The following is a 16,417-nucleotide window of genomic DNA, read 5'->3' as shown; positions in this document are numbered from 1 at the left end:
TGTTATTTTTCATGCATTTACTGATTATTTTGAGCTATAAGACTCAAAAATTGGAAAGCATTTCAAATGAACTCTGAAAAGGTTGGAATTGAGCACGGTATCATCATTTCATCCACATAGCATATGCAAGAAAGTTGAGAGGGTTGCGGCAAAAACTGGATGCACTTCGTGTACAAAACGGACAATCTCTCTCGAAGTATCAGGAGTTCATACGAAAACTTGTACGTTACAACAGGCATTTCAAATGAACTACGAAAAGGTTGAAAGTTGGCATGGTATCATCATAATAGTTGTGGAGAAAGTCTTCACTTTTTCTTCGATTGTGTCCTTTCCTTATTCGGCCGTAACCATGGATAATCTTCATCATTTATCAGGATGCTTGGGTCAGCCTTGACTTTGAAGGGAGGAATTTCATGAAACTTTTTATAATCTTCGGACATGTCTGTCTTGCCCTCCACTCCCAAGATGTCCCTTTTTCCTGAAAGAACTATGTGGCGCTTTGGCTCATCGTATGATGTATTCGGTTCCTTATCATTTCTTTTTCTCGGTTTGGTAGACATGTCCTTGACATATATAACCTGTGCCACATCATTGGCTAGGACGAACGGTTCGTCAGTGTACCCAAGATTGTTCAGATCCACTGTTGTCATTCCGTACTGTGGGTCTACCTGTACCCCGCCTCCTGATAGATTGATCCATTTGCACTTAAACAAAGGGACCTTAAAATCATGTCCGTATTCCATTTCCCATATGTCCACTATGTAACCATAATATGTGTCTATTCCCCTCTCGGTTGCTGCATCAAAGCGGACACCGTTGTTTTGGTTGGTGCTCTTTTGATCTTGGGCGATCGTGTAAAATGTATTCCCATTTACCTTGTATCCTGTGTAAGTCAATACAGTTGAAGATGGTCCCCTGGACAACGAGTACAACTCAACACAAACAGTGTTCTCACCTCTGAGATGTGTTTCCAACCAACTGCTGAAACTCTTGATGTGTTCACTTGTAATCCAGTCGATGCACCGCTCCGGGTGTTTGGAGCGCAGACTGTTCTTGTGTTCATCGGCATACGGGGTCACCAAGGTAGAGTTCATTAGTACTGTGTAGTGTGCTTGAGACCAAGAATATTCGTCCATGCATATTATTGAGTCCCCTCCAAGCGTGTCTTTTCCAGTCAGTCTCCCCTCATACCGGGATTCAGGAAGACCTATCTTCTTAAGGCCAGAAATGAAGTCAACACAAAACCCAATGACATCCTCTGTTTGATGGCCCATGGAGATGCTTCCTTCTGGCCTAGCGCGGTTACGGACATATTTCTTTAGGACTCCTATGAACCTCTCAAAGGGGTACATATTGTGTAGAAATACGGGGCACAGAATGACAGTCTCGTCAACTAGATGAACTAGGATGTGCGTCATGATATTGAAGAAGGATGGTGGGAACACCAGCTGACAAGACATTGCACCACATCACTCCTTAGCCTTGGTATGATTTCTGGATCGATCACCTTCTGAGAGATTGCATTGAGGAATGCACATAGCTTCACAATAGCTAATCAGACGTTTTTCGGTAGAAGCCACCTCAATGCAACCGAAAGCAGTTGCGTCATAATCACGTGACAGCCATGAGACTTTAAGTTCTGAAAATTTTTCTCTGTCATATTTACTATTTCCTTTATATTCGACAAGAAGCCAGTCGGGACCTTCATACTAAGCAGGCATTCAAAGAAGATTTCCTTCTCTTCTTTGGTAAGAGCGTAGTTGGCAGGACCTTCATACTGCTTTGGAGGCATGTCGTCTTTTTCATGCAAAAGTTGCAGGTCCTCCCATGCCTGAGTTGTATCTTTTGTCCTCCGATACACGCCCAAGAAGCCTAGTAGGTTCACGCAAAGGTTCTTCGTGACGTGCATCACGTCGATCGAAGAGCGGACCTCTAGGTCTTTCCAGTAGGGTAGGTCCCAAAATATAGATTTCTTCTTCCACATGGGTCCGTGTCCCGCAACGTCACTCGGAACAGATAGTCCGCCGGGACCCTTTCCGAAGATTACTTTTAAATCATTGACCATAGCAAGTACGTGATCACCGTTACACATGGCAGGCTTCTTCCGGTGATTTGCCTCGCCTTTGAAATGCCTGCCTTTCTTTCGACATTGATGGTTGGTCGGAAGAAATCGACGATGACCCAGGTACACATTCTTCCTACATTTGTCCAGGTATAGACTTTCGGTGTCAGCTAAACAGTGCGCGCATGCGTGGTATCCCTTGTTTGTCTGTCCTGAAAGGTTACTGAGAGCGGGCCAATCGTTGATGGTTACAAACAGCAACGCGTGCAGGTCAAATTCCTCCTGTCTGTACTCATCCCACACACGTACACCGTTTCCATTCCACAGCTGTAAAAGTTCTTCAACTAATGGCCTTAGATACACATCAATGTCGTTGCCGGGTTGCTTAGGGACTTGGATGAGAACTGGCATCATGATGAACTTCCGCTTCATGCACATCCAAGGAGGAAGGTTATACATACATAGAGTCACGGGCCAGGTGCTGTGATTGCTGCTCTGCTCCCCGAAAGGATTAATGCCATCCGCGCTTAAACCAAACCATACGTTCCTTGGGTCACGTGCAAACTCAGCCCAGTACTCTCTCACGATTTTTCTCCACTGCGACCCGTCAGCGGGTGCTCTCAACTTCCCGTCTTTCTTACGGTCCTCACTGTGCCATCCCATCAACTTGGCATGATCTTTGTTTCTGAACAGTCATTTCAACTGTGGTATTATAGGAGCATACCACATCACCTTCGCAGGAACCCTCTTCCTGCGCGGCTCACCGTCAACATCACCAGGGTCATCTCGTCTGATCTTATACCGCAATGCACCGCATACCGAGCATGCGTTCAAATCCTTGTACGCACCGCGGTCCGCGGTAGAGGATGCATTCATTAGGGCATGCATGCATCTTCTGTTGGAAATATGCCCTAGAGGCAATAATAAATTAGTTATTATTATATTTCTTTGTTCATGATAATCGTTTATTGTGCATGCTATAATTGTATTGATTGGAAACACAGTGCATGTGTGGATACATAGACAAAAAACTGTCCCTAGTAAGCCTCTAGTTGAGTAGCTCGTTGATCAAAGATGGTCAAGGTTTCCTGACCATAGGCAAGTGTTGTCACTTGATAACGGGATCACATCATTAGGAGAATCATGTGATGGACTACACCCAAACTAATAGACGTAGCATGTTGATCGTGTCATTTTGTTGCTACTGTTTTCTGCGTGTCAAGTATTTGTTCCTATGACCATGAGATCATATAACTCACTGACACCGGAGGAATGCTTTGTGTGTATCAAACGTCGCAACGTAACTGGGTGACTATAAACATGCTCTACAGGTATCTCCGAAGGTGTTCGTTGAGTTAGTATGGATCGAGACTGGGATTTGTCACTCCGTGTGACGGAGAGGTATCTCGGGGCCCACTCGGTAATACAACATCACACACAAGCCTTGCAAGCAATGTGACTTAGTGTAAGTTGCGAGATCTTGTATTACGGAACGAGTAAAGAGACTTGCCGGTAAACGAGATTGAAATAGGTATACGGATACTGACGATCGAATCTCGGGCAAGTAACATACCGAAGGACAAAGGGAATGACATACGGGATTATATGAATCCCTGGCGCTGAGGTTCAAACGATAAGATCTTCGTAGAATATGTGAGATCCAATATGGGCATCCAGGTCCCGCTATTGGATATTAACCGAGGAGTCACTCGGGTCATGTCTACATAGTTCTCGAACCCGCAGGGTCTGCACACTTAAGGTTCGACGTTGTTTTATGCCTATTTGTGTTATATGGTTGGTTACCGAATGTTGTTCGGAGTCCCGGATGAGATCACAGACGTCACGTGGGTTTCCGGAATGGTCCGAAAACGAAGATTGATATATAGGATGACCTCATTTGATTACCGGAAGGTTTTCGGAGTTACCGGGAATGTACCGGGAATGATGAATGGGTTCCGGGTGTTCACCGGGGGGGGGGGGGGGGCAGCCCACCCCGGGGAATCCCATAGGCCTTAGGGGTGGCGCACCAACCCTTGGTGGGCTGGTGGGACAGCCCAAGAAGGCCCTATGCGCCATAGATAGAAAATCAAAGAGAAAAGAAAAAAAGGGAGGTGGGAAAGGAGAGAAGGACTCCACCTTCCAATCCTAGTTGGACTAGGATTGGAGGAGGACTCCTCCTCCCTTTGTGGCGCAGCCCTTGGGGCTCCTTGAGCCTCAAGGCAAGCCTCCCCTCCCCTCCTCCTATATATATGAAGCTATTAGGGCTGATTTGAGACGACTTTTGCCACGGCAGCCCGACCACATACCTCCACGGTTTTACCTCTAGATCGCGTTTCTGCGGAGCTCGGGCGGAGCCCTGCTGACATTAGATCACCACCAACCTCCGGAGCGCCGTCACGCTGCCGGAGAACTCATCTACCTCTCTGTCTCTCTTGCTGAATCAAGAAGGCCGAGATCATCGTCGAGCTGTACGTGTGCTGAACGCGGAGGTGCCGTCCGTTCGGCACTAGATCGGAGCGGATCGTGGGACGGATCGTGGGACGGTTCGTGGGACGGTTCGCGGGGCCGATCGAGGGACGTGAGGACGTTCCACTACATCATCCGCGTTTCTTAACGCTTCTGCTGTGCGATCTACAAGGGTACGTAGATCTGAAATCCCCTCTCGTAGATGGACATCACCATGATAGGTCTTCGTGCGCGTAGGAAAATTTTTGTTTCCCATGCGACGTTTCCCAACAGTGGCATCATGAGCTAGGTTCATGCGTAGATGTCTTCTCGAGTAGAACACAAAAGTTTTTGTGGGCGGTGATCTGTGTTTTGCTTCCCTCCTTAGTCTTTTCTTGATTCCGCGGTATTGTTGGATCGAAGCGGCTCGGACCGACATTACTCGTACGCTTACGAGAGACTGGTTTCATCGCTACGAGTAACTCCGTTGCTCAAAGATGACCGGTGAGTGTCGGTTTCTCCAACTTTAGTTGAATCGGATTCGATCGAGGAGGTCCTTGGATTGTCCTCGTTGCTGCGCAGAAGGCTTATGTCCTTAATGCACCACTCGGTGTGCTGTACCTCGAGCGTCGTCTGTAGATGTTGTGAACATCCGACATACACGTTTCTGATGACTACACGATAGTTCAGTACAAAATACTTAATGGCTTAGAAGCAAGGCGCCGAAGACGTTTTGAAACATCACGGAACTGTGACAACCCGATGCCGACGTTCCAGAAGATTCCCCTTTTCCTTTCCGTTTCCGCCGTGTGGGTTTTTTTTACTTGTTGCATCGTCATGTAGTTTGCATCATTGCATCATGCATGACATCTTGCGTCGTCTGTCGCGTGTGGTGCTTCGAGTGCTCTCCGAGTCGTAGAGAGATAGTAGTTCACCCTCCTCTCCCCTCCTAATTTGTTTTTGTGGTTTTGCTAAAGATTTCAGACTTAACCCCCCTTTTTAAAAATTCGTCTTCTTTTAAAATGTCATTTTTATTAAATGTGGGGGCAACCCTTGGGTTTTTATTTTATTTCTCCTTTTGTTTTATTTTTAAAACCATCTCACTTTCTTTTCTCTTTTAAAAAGCTTTTATTTTATTATTTAAATAAAAAGAGGTTTTATTTTATTCTTCAAAAGGGTTTTATTCTCTTGTAAAAAATAGGTTTTATTTTAATTCTTAAAAAAGGTTTCATTTTTATTTGTTAAAAATGCCCTAAACTATTTTTAAAGTTGGGGTGTAATTTTTAAAGGAGCAAAGGCATTTTTTTTATGATTTATTTATTTTTTTCCCTCTTTGTTAAAAAGCCTTTCCTTTATTTAATTTTTTTTTCTGTTTTAAAGTTTAAGAGGAAAAGAACCCAAAGGGGAGGCCCCAGGCCAAGGCCCAGCAGTCCCCGTGCCCTAGCGCCAGCAGCCCCTCGTCCCCTCATCCCATCTCCCCAGCGCGCCGTCTTCCTCCCGCGGTCTCCCTTGTCCCGATCCCCTCTCTCCTTCCCCCTCGCGCAGCCTCCCCCAAGTCCCGACCCCCTTCCCCTCTCGATCCCGCAACAGCCGGTGGCTCGCCGCTCTGCCATGGCCTCGAGTTCGCCAGCCCGTGCCCGAGGCGCCCCGAGCCCCTGCCCGCGCCGGCTTGCTGCGCCGCCGGAGCCGATGTGCTCGTCTCCATGCCCGCATGCTCTGCCCCGTGCCCGCCATGCTGCTGTGCCCCGTTGTCGGCCAAGCCCCTGCCGCCTGCTGTCGCCGGTCCCGGCAGGGACCCGGAGGTCCCCCTCGCCTCGAGCCGCCATGGCCCGACCTCCTCCTCGCCGCGTGCCTGTCTCCTCGCCGCTCGTGGTCGTCGGCCGCCTCCCTGGTCGCCAGCCCGCCCGCAAGCTGCCCCTCTAGGCCGGCCTCTTTCCCCTCCCGTTGCTGTTGCCGGAGTGCTGCTGTTCCCTGCCGCGTTTCCTTCGAATTGTTGCGGTTGCCTTGCTGCTTGGCTGCCGCGGCTTGCAACTGCTGCTAGTTGCTTGTGTTGCCGCTGCGTGCCTGCGCTTGCTTACCATTCCTAGTGCTATTGCTATCGTCGTTGCTGCCTGTTGTTTGCTGTTGCGTAGTGCTGCTGGCTGCTGCTTGTGCTGCCGCTGCTAGCTAGCTTAGCTGCTGCTAAGTTTGCCTGCCTCCGCTAGGTAGTTGTTGTGCGTGCCTGTGCAGTTTGCTACTGGCCGGTTGATGCTCCTGCTGCCGTGTGGCCGTTTGCTGCTTGCTGATGCTAGATTGTTGTTGTTTGCTGCGTGTTGCTGCCTTGCTTGCTTTGCTAAAAGCTAGTTGATGTAGTTGCGGCAGGCTGCTGCTTGCCGTCGATGCCGCTAGGTTGCTGTCGCAGTTGTCTGATGTTGATGTTGTGTCGCGTGCCGTCGCCGCGTGCACCATCCCCGCAACCGTGGTCCTTCGACGAGTTCACGAGTACCACGTCGTCCTCGACGACACCCCGGAGCGTGTTCGACTACCGTCGCCGAAGACCCGTCTACCGATGCAAGAGAACGACGAGACCGTGTACGACTACTTCCACGACGACCACGACTTCCATGACATCCGCTACGAACCGATCCGCTTCGAATCGCACGCTTCGAAGGTATACCATGAGAACGTGTCGTGTAACGAAGAATGTGATGTATGAGTTCTATCGTGTGTTGCACCGAGTGTTGGCCGTTGCACGTTGTGTTCCTCTTATGTTGTGCCCCGACACATGGGAACCCGGTAACTGGGATCACCCCATCTTTACTTACCATTCCCGCACGCGTTCCCAGTACGTTGGCACGAGATCTCGACGAGTTGTCGGGATAGGTACGTTGTCGTGGCATCGTTTCCGTCTTGCCGCCATGGTTCCCTCTCGCTCGCCGTGGCGACCCATGTTTCTTTCCCTTCTTGCCCGTGGTTGAACTTGCATGGATAACGCATTCATGGCATATAAATCTTGTGTTGCATGCCTCTTGTGCCGTAGCTCCGTTCTATGTTTCGCGTGCTAACCGACTAGGATGACCGTAGGATCATCGCTTCACCCCTTGCCATGATAACAACAATTTAATTTTGCCGTGTAAATAATCGGGAGTGAATTAAATAATTAATCGTGGAGTTCCGTTGATATGCAACCCGTTGCATATCGAGCTTCACTTAATGTGTAGAGTTTGCGTGAGGTGAATTGCCATGCCATCCCTTGCATCAATGAACTGATCATGCATCATAGTAGGGTATGCATCATGTTGTGCATCGTGTGGTGAATATCTGTGTTGATATTTGTTTCCGGTTTGCTCCGTTCCCATACAGTTCCGCAAGCGTGTCGGAATGTGAGGACCCGTTCGACTACGTTGGTTCGTCGACTTCACCGAGTTGTTCTTCTTCCAAGCGGGATCTCAGGCAAGATGATCATTTCCCCAGATACCATTACTATCATTGCCATGCTAGTTTTATCGCTTCTATCGATTATGTCTCGTTGCCTACCACATGTTAAATATGAGCCTCCCAACAATGCCATGAAAACCTTCAACCTGTTCAACCTAGCAAACCACTGATTGGCTATGTTACTGCTTGCTTAACCCTGTTGATAGAGTTGCTAGTTGCAGGTGCAGATGCTTCCATGTGATAACATGGGTTCCTTGTCTTATCACCATGTTATATGCTATTTAATTTAATGCACCTATATACTTGGTAAAAGGTGGAAGGCTCGGCCTTTTCTAGCCTAGTGTTTTGTTCCACCTTTGCCCCCTTAGTTTCGGCTATCGGTGTTATGTCCCATAAATGAGCGCTCCTAACACGATCGGGGTTGTTATGGGGACCCCCTTGATAATTCGTTTTAGATTAAGACTGGTCTGGCAAGGCCCAACTTTGGTACTTCATTTGCCTAATAACCTAATAATAATGCATATGGACCCGCCGGCACCCGCGGATTAATTTAATCAACCCCCGGGCCAGTGCTCCTCATGAGTGTTGGTCCACCCACCTAGCAGTCGGCGGTGCCACCACGGGGCAACTCGAGGTTTGGTTCACGTCCACTTTGCATAGACGGTGTGTCCTGAGAACGAGACACGCGGCTCCTATCGGGTTCGTCGACATACCGGGTGGCCTTGCTGGATTAGTTATACCTTCTATGAAATATCTTGTGCATCGGGATTCCGGTGATGCTTTGGGTGATCTCAGAGTTGAGGTTTTTCACTAGGGAATCCGACGAGATCGCGAGCTTCATGATTGAGGATTTCTATGCGGCTTGTGGTAATTTGTGATGGACTAGTTGGAGCACCCCTGCAGGGTTAAATCTTTTCGGAAAGCCGTGCCCGCGGTTATGTGGCAACGTGGAAGCTTTGTTTAACACTGGTTCTAGATAACTTGAAGTTAACTTAATTAAAATATGCCAACTGTGTGCGTAACCGTGACTATCTCTTTCGTGAGTTCTTACTCCGGTCGAGGACACGGTGGGGTTATGTCTGACGTATGTAGGTGTTCAGGATCATTCATTTGATCATTAGTAGTTCACGTCCATTATGCGTAGATCTTTCCCCTCTTATTTCTTGTACTCGTAAGTTAGCCACCAAATATATGCTTAGCCGCTGCAGCAACCTCACCACTTAACCATGCCTCACCCATTAAGTTTTGCTAGTCTTGATACCTTTGGAAATGAGATTGTTGAGTCCCCTGTGGCTCACAGATTACTACAACACCAGTTGCAGGTACAAGTAAAGGTTACTTGGCGCGAGCGTGTTGATTGTTCATTTGGAGTTGCTTCTTCTTCTTCTTCATCATCGATCTAGGATGGGTTCCAGGCTGGCAGCCTGGGATAGCAAGGATGGACGTCATTCTTCTTTTCTCGTTTGTTTTCGTCCGTAGTCGGACCCTGCTCTTACTCTTTATGATTATGTAATGTACTGAAGAGACTCTGATGTAGCTTGTGGCGAGTGTAAGCTAATTCTATTATATACCTCTTCTTTTCAGTACATGTACTTGTAACGATATCCATTCTTGCGACACGACGAGATGAGCTTCTATCCCTGACGAGGCCTTCGTGCCAAATTGAGGATAGGGTCGCATCTTGGGCGTGACAGGAACATAAGAGATGTTCTAAAGAGATGAAATTGTGATTTCATGCTTGTGCCCTTGTTAAGAGGTATGAGACCTCCGACGAGATTCTTTGTCCATGAAGTAGAGGAGAAAAGCTCAATCATTGAGCGTCTGCTCAGATTATCTGAGTATGACAATCGCTTGAATCAAGTGGGAGTTGATCTTCCAGATAAGATAGTGATGGTTCTCCAAAGTCACTGCCACCAAGCTGTGAGAGCTTCGTGATGAACTATAAACATATCAAGGATAGATACAATGATCCTTGAGCGATTCGCGATGTTTGACACCGCGAAAGTAGAAATCAAGAAGGAGCATCAATAGTTGATGGTTAGTAAAACCACTAAGTTTCGAGAAAGGCATGGGCTAGAAGGGATACTTCGTGAAACGGCAAAGCAGTTGCTGCACTAATGAAGAGACCCCAGATTAAACCCAAGCCCGGGACTAAGTGCTTCTGTTATGACGGGAACGGTCACTGAGGCGGAGCAACTCTAGATACTTGGTAGATAAGAAGGCTGGCAAAAGTCGAAAGAAGTATATTTGATATACATGATGTTGATGTGTACTTTACTACTACTCCTAGTAGCACGAGGGTATTGGATACCGGTTCGGTTGCTAAGTGATTAGTAACACGAAATGAAAGCTACGACATAAACGGAGACTAGCTAAAGGCGAGGTGACGATACGTGTTGGAAGTGTTTCCAAGGTTGATATGATCAAACGTCGCACACTCCCTCTACCATCGGGATTGGTGTTAAACCTAAATAATTGTTATTTGGTGCTTGCGTTAAGCTTGAACATGATTGGATCGTGTTTATTGCAATAGGATTATTCATTTAAAGAGAATAATGGTTACTCTATTTGCTTGAATAATCACCTTCAATGGTTTATTGAATCTCGATCGTAGTGTTACACATGTTCATGATATTGGTGCCAAAAGAAACAAGGTAATGATGATAGTACCACTTACTTGTGGCACTGCCGCTTGAGTCATGTTGGTATAAATTGCATGGAGAGGCTCCATGCTGATGGATCTTTATACTCACTTGATTTGGAATCACTTGTGACATGCAAATCATACCACATGAGCGAGGCCTTGTTTTCATTGAGATGAAACAAGATAGTAACTTGTTGGAAGTGATACATTTTGATGTATGCAGTCCAATGGGTGCTGAGGCACGCAGTGGATATCATTATGTTCTTACTTCAATGACAATTTGAGTAGATACAGTAGTATTTACTTAATGAATCACAAGTCTGAAATATTGAAAAGTTCAATTCTGTTTCAGAGTGAAGTTCGTCGTAACAAGAGGATAAACTGTCTACAATGTGATCATAGAAATGAATATATGAGTTACGAGTTTTGGTACCAAGTTAAGACAATGTGGAAATTGTTTCGCAGTTCATGCCACCTGGAACATCATAGTGTGATAATGTGTCTGAACGTCAGAGCCACGCACTATTTGGTATGGTGCATGCTATGATGTCTCTTATCGAATTACCACTATCGTTTATGGGTTATGCATTAAAGACAACCGCATTCACTTTAAATAGGGCACCACGTATTTCCGTTGAGATGACACGGTATAGACTGAGGTTTAGAGAAATCTAAACTGTCGTTTCTTGAAAGTTTGGGGCTTCGACACTTATGTGAAAAAGTTTCAGTCTAATAAGCTCGAACCCAAAGCGGATAAATGCATCTTCATAGGATATCCAAAACAGTTGGGTACATCTCCTATCTCAGATCCGAAAGCAAAGTGTTTGTTTCTAGAAACGGATCCTTTCTCGAGGAAAGGTTTCTCTTGAAAGAATTGAGTGGGAGGGTGGTAGAACTTGATGAGCTAATTGAACCATCACATCAACCAATGTGTAGCAGGGCGCAGGAAGTTGTTCCTGTGGCGCCTACACCAATTGAAGTGAAAGCTGATGATGGTGATCATTGAGCATCAGATCAAGTTACTACAAACCTCGTAGGTTGACAAGGTCGCATACTACTGCAGAGTGGTACGGTAACCCTGTCTTGGAGGTCATGTTGTTGAGCAACAGTGAACCTACGAGTTATGGAGAAAGCAATGGCGGGCCCGGATTCCGACAAATGGCCGGAAGCCGTGAAATCCGAGAGAGGATCCATGTATGAAAACAAAGTGTAGACTTTGGAAGAACTACTTGATAGTCATAGGACTATTGAGTAAAGATGGATCTTTAATAGGAAGACAGACAATGATGGTGATAGGTCCCTATTAAGAAAAGCTCGACTTGTCGCAAAGATGTTTCCGACAAGATCAATCAGTTGACTATGATGAGACTTTCTCACTCGTAGCGATGCTGAAAGTCTGTTAGAGTTATGTTAGTAGTTGCTGCATTATTTATGAAATATTGCACATAGGATGTCAAAACATTGTTTCCTCGACGGATTCCTTGAGCAAACATTGTATGTGATACAACCAGGAGGTTTTGTCGATTCTAAAGATACTAGCAAGTATGCAAGCTCCAGCGATCCTTCAATGGACTGGTGCAAGCATCTCGGAGTTGGAATATACACTTTGATGATATGATCAAAGATTTTGGGTTTGTACAAGGTTTATGAGAAACTTGTATTTCCGAAGAAGTGAGTGGGAGCACTATAGAATTTCTGATAAGAATATGTGGTTGACATATTGTGGATCAGAAGTAATGTAGAATTTCTGTAAAGCATACAAGGTTGTTTGAAAGGAGTTTTTCAAAGGAATACCTGGATTGTGCTACTTGAACGTTGGGCGTCAAAGATCTATGAAGATAGATCGAAAGCGCTTAATAGAAGTTTCCACAAGATGCATGCCTTGACAAGTTTTTGAAGGAGTTCAAAATAGATCAGCAAAGATGGAGTTCTTCGTTACGTTGTAAGGTGTGAATTTGAAGTAAGACTCAAAACCCGACCCCGGCAGAATAAAGAGAATAGACGAAGGTCGTCTTCTATGCCTTGGCTGTAGAATCTGAAGTATGCCATGTTGGGTACCGCACCTGATGTGTGCCTTGACTCAAAGTCTGTTGAGAGGTATAGAGAGTGATCCATGATTGAGTCACTAGCAGCGGCCAAAATTTATCCTTAGTAACTGATGGACTAAGGAATTTTTCTCGATTATGGAGGTGGTTAAAGAGTTCGTCGTAAAGGGTTACGTCGATGCCAGCTTTGACACTAATCCGAATAACTATGAGTAGTGAAACGGATTCGTATAGTAGAGTAGATATTTGGAGAATTTCCGAATAGCACATAGTAGAAGCATCTATAAGATGACATAAAGATTTGTAAAGAACACACAGATCTAAAAGTTTCAGAACCGTTGACTAAAACCTCTCTCACGAGCAAGACGTGATCAGACCCCATAACTATATGGGTGCTGGATTCGTTGGAATCACATGGTGATGTGATCTAGCTTATTGACTCTAGTGCAAGTGGGAGACTGTTGGAAATATGCCCTAGAGGCAATAATAAATTAGTTATTATTATATTTCTTTGTTCATGATAATCGTTTATTGTCCATGCTATAATTGTATTGATTGGAAACACAGTGCATGTGTGGATACATAGACAAAACACTGTCCCTAGTAAGCCTCTAGTTGACTAGCTCGTTGATCAAAGATGGTCAAGGTTTCCTGACCATAGGCAAGTGTTGTCACTTGATAACGGGATCACATCATTAGGAGAATCATGTGATGGACTAGACCCAAACTAATAGACGTAGCATGTTGATCGTGTCATTTTGTTGCTACTGTTTTCTGCGTGTCAAGTATTTGTTCCTATGACCATGAGATCATATAACTCACTGACACCAGAGGAATGCTTTGTGTGTATCCAACGTCGCAACGTAACTGGGTGACTATAAAGATGCTCTACAGGTATCTCCGAAGGTGTTCGTTGAGTTAGTATGGATCGAGACTAGGATTTGTCACTCCGTGTGACGGAGAGGTATCTCGTGGCCCACTCGGTAATACAACATCACACACAAGACTTGCAAGCAATGTGACTTAGTGTAAGTTGCAGGATCTTGTATTACGGAATGAGTAAAGAGACTTGCCGGTAAACGAGATTGAAATAGGTATACAGATACTGACGATCGAATCTCGGGCAAGTAACATACCGAAGGACAAAGGGAATGACATACGGGATTATATGAATCCCTGGCGCTGAGGTTCAAACGATAAGATCTTCGTAGAATATGTGGGATCCAATATGGGCATCCAGGTCCCGCTATTGGATATTGACCTAGGAGTCACTCGGGTCATGTCTACATAGTTCTCGAACCCGCAGGGTCTGCACACTTAAGGTTCGACGTTGTTTTATGCGTATTTGAGTTATATGGTTGGTTACCGAATGTTGTTCGGAGTCCTGGATGAGATCACGGACGTCACGAGGGTTTCCGGAATGGTCCGGAAACGAAGATTGATATATAGGATGACCCATTTTATTACCGGAAGGTTTTCGGAGTTACCGGGAATGTACCGGGAATGACGAATGGGTTCCGGGTGTTCACCGGGGGGCAGCCCACCCTGGGGAAGCCCATAGGCCTTAGGGGTGGCGCACCAGCCCATGGTGGGCTGGTGGGACAGCCCAAGAAGACCCTATGCGCCATAGATAGAAAATCAAAGAGAAAAGAAAAAAAAGGAGGTGGGAAAGGAGAGAAGGACTCCACCTTCCAATCCTAGTTGGACTAGGATTGGAGGAGGACTCCTCCTCCCTTGGTGGCGCAGCCCTTGGGGCTCCTTGAGCCTCAAGGCAAGCCTCCCCTCCCCTCCTCCTATATATATGGAGCTATTAGGGCTGATTTGAGACGACTTTTTCCACGGCAGCCCGACCACATACCTCCACGGTTTTACCTCTAGATCGCGTTTCTGCGGAGCTCGGGCAGAGCCCTGCTGAGATTAGATCACCACCAACCTCCGGAGCGCCGTCACGCTACCGGAGAACTCATCTACCTCTCCGTCTCTCTTGCTGGATCAAGAAGGCCGAGATCATCGTCGAGCTGTACGTGTGCTGAACGCGTTGGTGCCGTCTGTTCGGCACTAGATCGGAGCGGATCGTGGGACGGATCGCGGGACGGTTCGTGGGATGGTTCGCGGGGCGGATCGAGGGACGTGAGGACGTTCCACTACATCAACCGCGTTTGTTAACGCTTCTGCTGTGCGATCTACAAGGGTACGTAGATATGAAATCCCCTCTCGTAGATGGACATCACCATGATAGGTCTTCGTGCGCGTAGGAAAATTTTTGTTTCCCATGCGACGTTGCCCAACATCTTCTGCACCTCCAATCCTAGAGGGCATACGACCTTCTTTGCTGCGTACGTACTGTCGGGCAATTCGTTATCCTTTGGAAGCTTCTTCTTCAATATTTTCAGTAGCTTCTCAAATCCTTTGTCAGGCACAGCATTCTCTGCCTTCCACCCTAGCAATTCCAGTACGGTACCCAGCTTTGTGTTGCCATCTTCGCAATTGGGGTACAACCCTTTTTTGTGATCGTCTAACATGCGATCGAACTTCAGCTTCTCCTTTTAACTTTCGCATTGCGTCTTTGCATCGACAATGACCCGGCGGAGATCATCATCTTCGGGCACATCGTCTGGTTCCTCTTGATCTTCAGTAGCTTCCCCCGTTGCAGCATCATCGTGCACATCATCTGGTTCCTCTTGATCTTCAGCAGCTCCCCCCGTTGCAGAATCACGGTATTCAGGGGGCACATAGTTGTTATCGTCCTCTTCTTCTTTGTCGTCTTCCATCATAACCCCTATTTCTCCTTGCCTCGTCCAAACATTATAGTGTGGCATGAAACCCTTGTAAAGCAGGTGGGTGTGAAGGATTTTCCGGTCAGAGTAAGACTTTGTATTCCCACATTTAGGGCATGGACAACACATAAAACCATTCTGCTTGTTTGCCTCAGCCACTTCGAGAAAATTATGCACGCCCTTAATGTACTCGGAGGTGTGTCTGTCACCATACATCCATTGCTGGTTCATCCGCGTGCATTATATAAAATTATGTGTGTCAAAAGTAAGAAAATCAGACAAGTATCTATCTAAAGTAAGAAAATCAAACAAGTCTCTATCTAAAGTAAGAAAATCATAAAGAAGATAAGAACAAGAGGCTCACAACGGTGGTGTCGGCGACGAGATCGACGCGGGCGATCAACGGCGATGAAAACGGGGATGGGGCGTGACGGACCGCTAAGTCTAGACAAATCTCGGAAAAAATGGAGCTCCGTGGTCGAGCTTCGAGAGGAGAAAGCTTAACTGGTGTGGCTCGGGCATTTCATCGAACACCTAATGTGCATAGGAGGTGAGCTAGAGCACCCAAATGCCCTCCCCTCGCCGGCCAGAAAAAGGAGAGTGCTCTGCCGCGGCGATGGGTATATATAGGCAAATTATTTGTCCCAGTTCGTGGCATAAACCGGGACTAAAGCCCCCCCCCCTTCTATACCGGCTCAAGGCACAAACCGGTACCAATGGATGTGGGCAAGGAGCGCGGCCCATTGGTCCCGGTTCGTGCCTAGAACTGGGACAAATGGGTCCAGACGAACCGGGACCAATGCCCACGCGGCCCCGGCTGGCCCCCTGGGCTCATGAACCGGGACTAATGCCCCTCATGAATCCCGGTTCGTGAAGAACCGGGACTAATGGGCTGGCCAGGCCCGAACCAAAGCCATCTTTTCTACTAGTGAGGAAGGTGAGCCCACGGGTGCTCCTACACACTTTCGGTAAGAAGAGCTACTATTTCGCAATCGATTTTGCCAAAACACATTTAGATGTTACATAA

The sequence above is a fragment of the Hordeum vulgare genome, chromosome 2H (genome assembly GCF_904849725.1).
Source record: "Hordeum vulgare subsp. vulgare chromosome 2H, MorexV3_pseudomolecules_assembly, whole genome shotgun sequence".
Taxonomy (NCBI): Eukaryota; Viridiplantae; Streptophyta; class Magnoliopsida; order Poales; family Poaceae; genus Hordeum; species Hordeum vulgare.
This window is presented reverse-complemented; position numbering follows the sequence as displayed.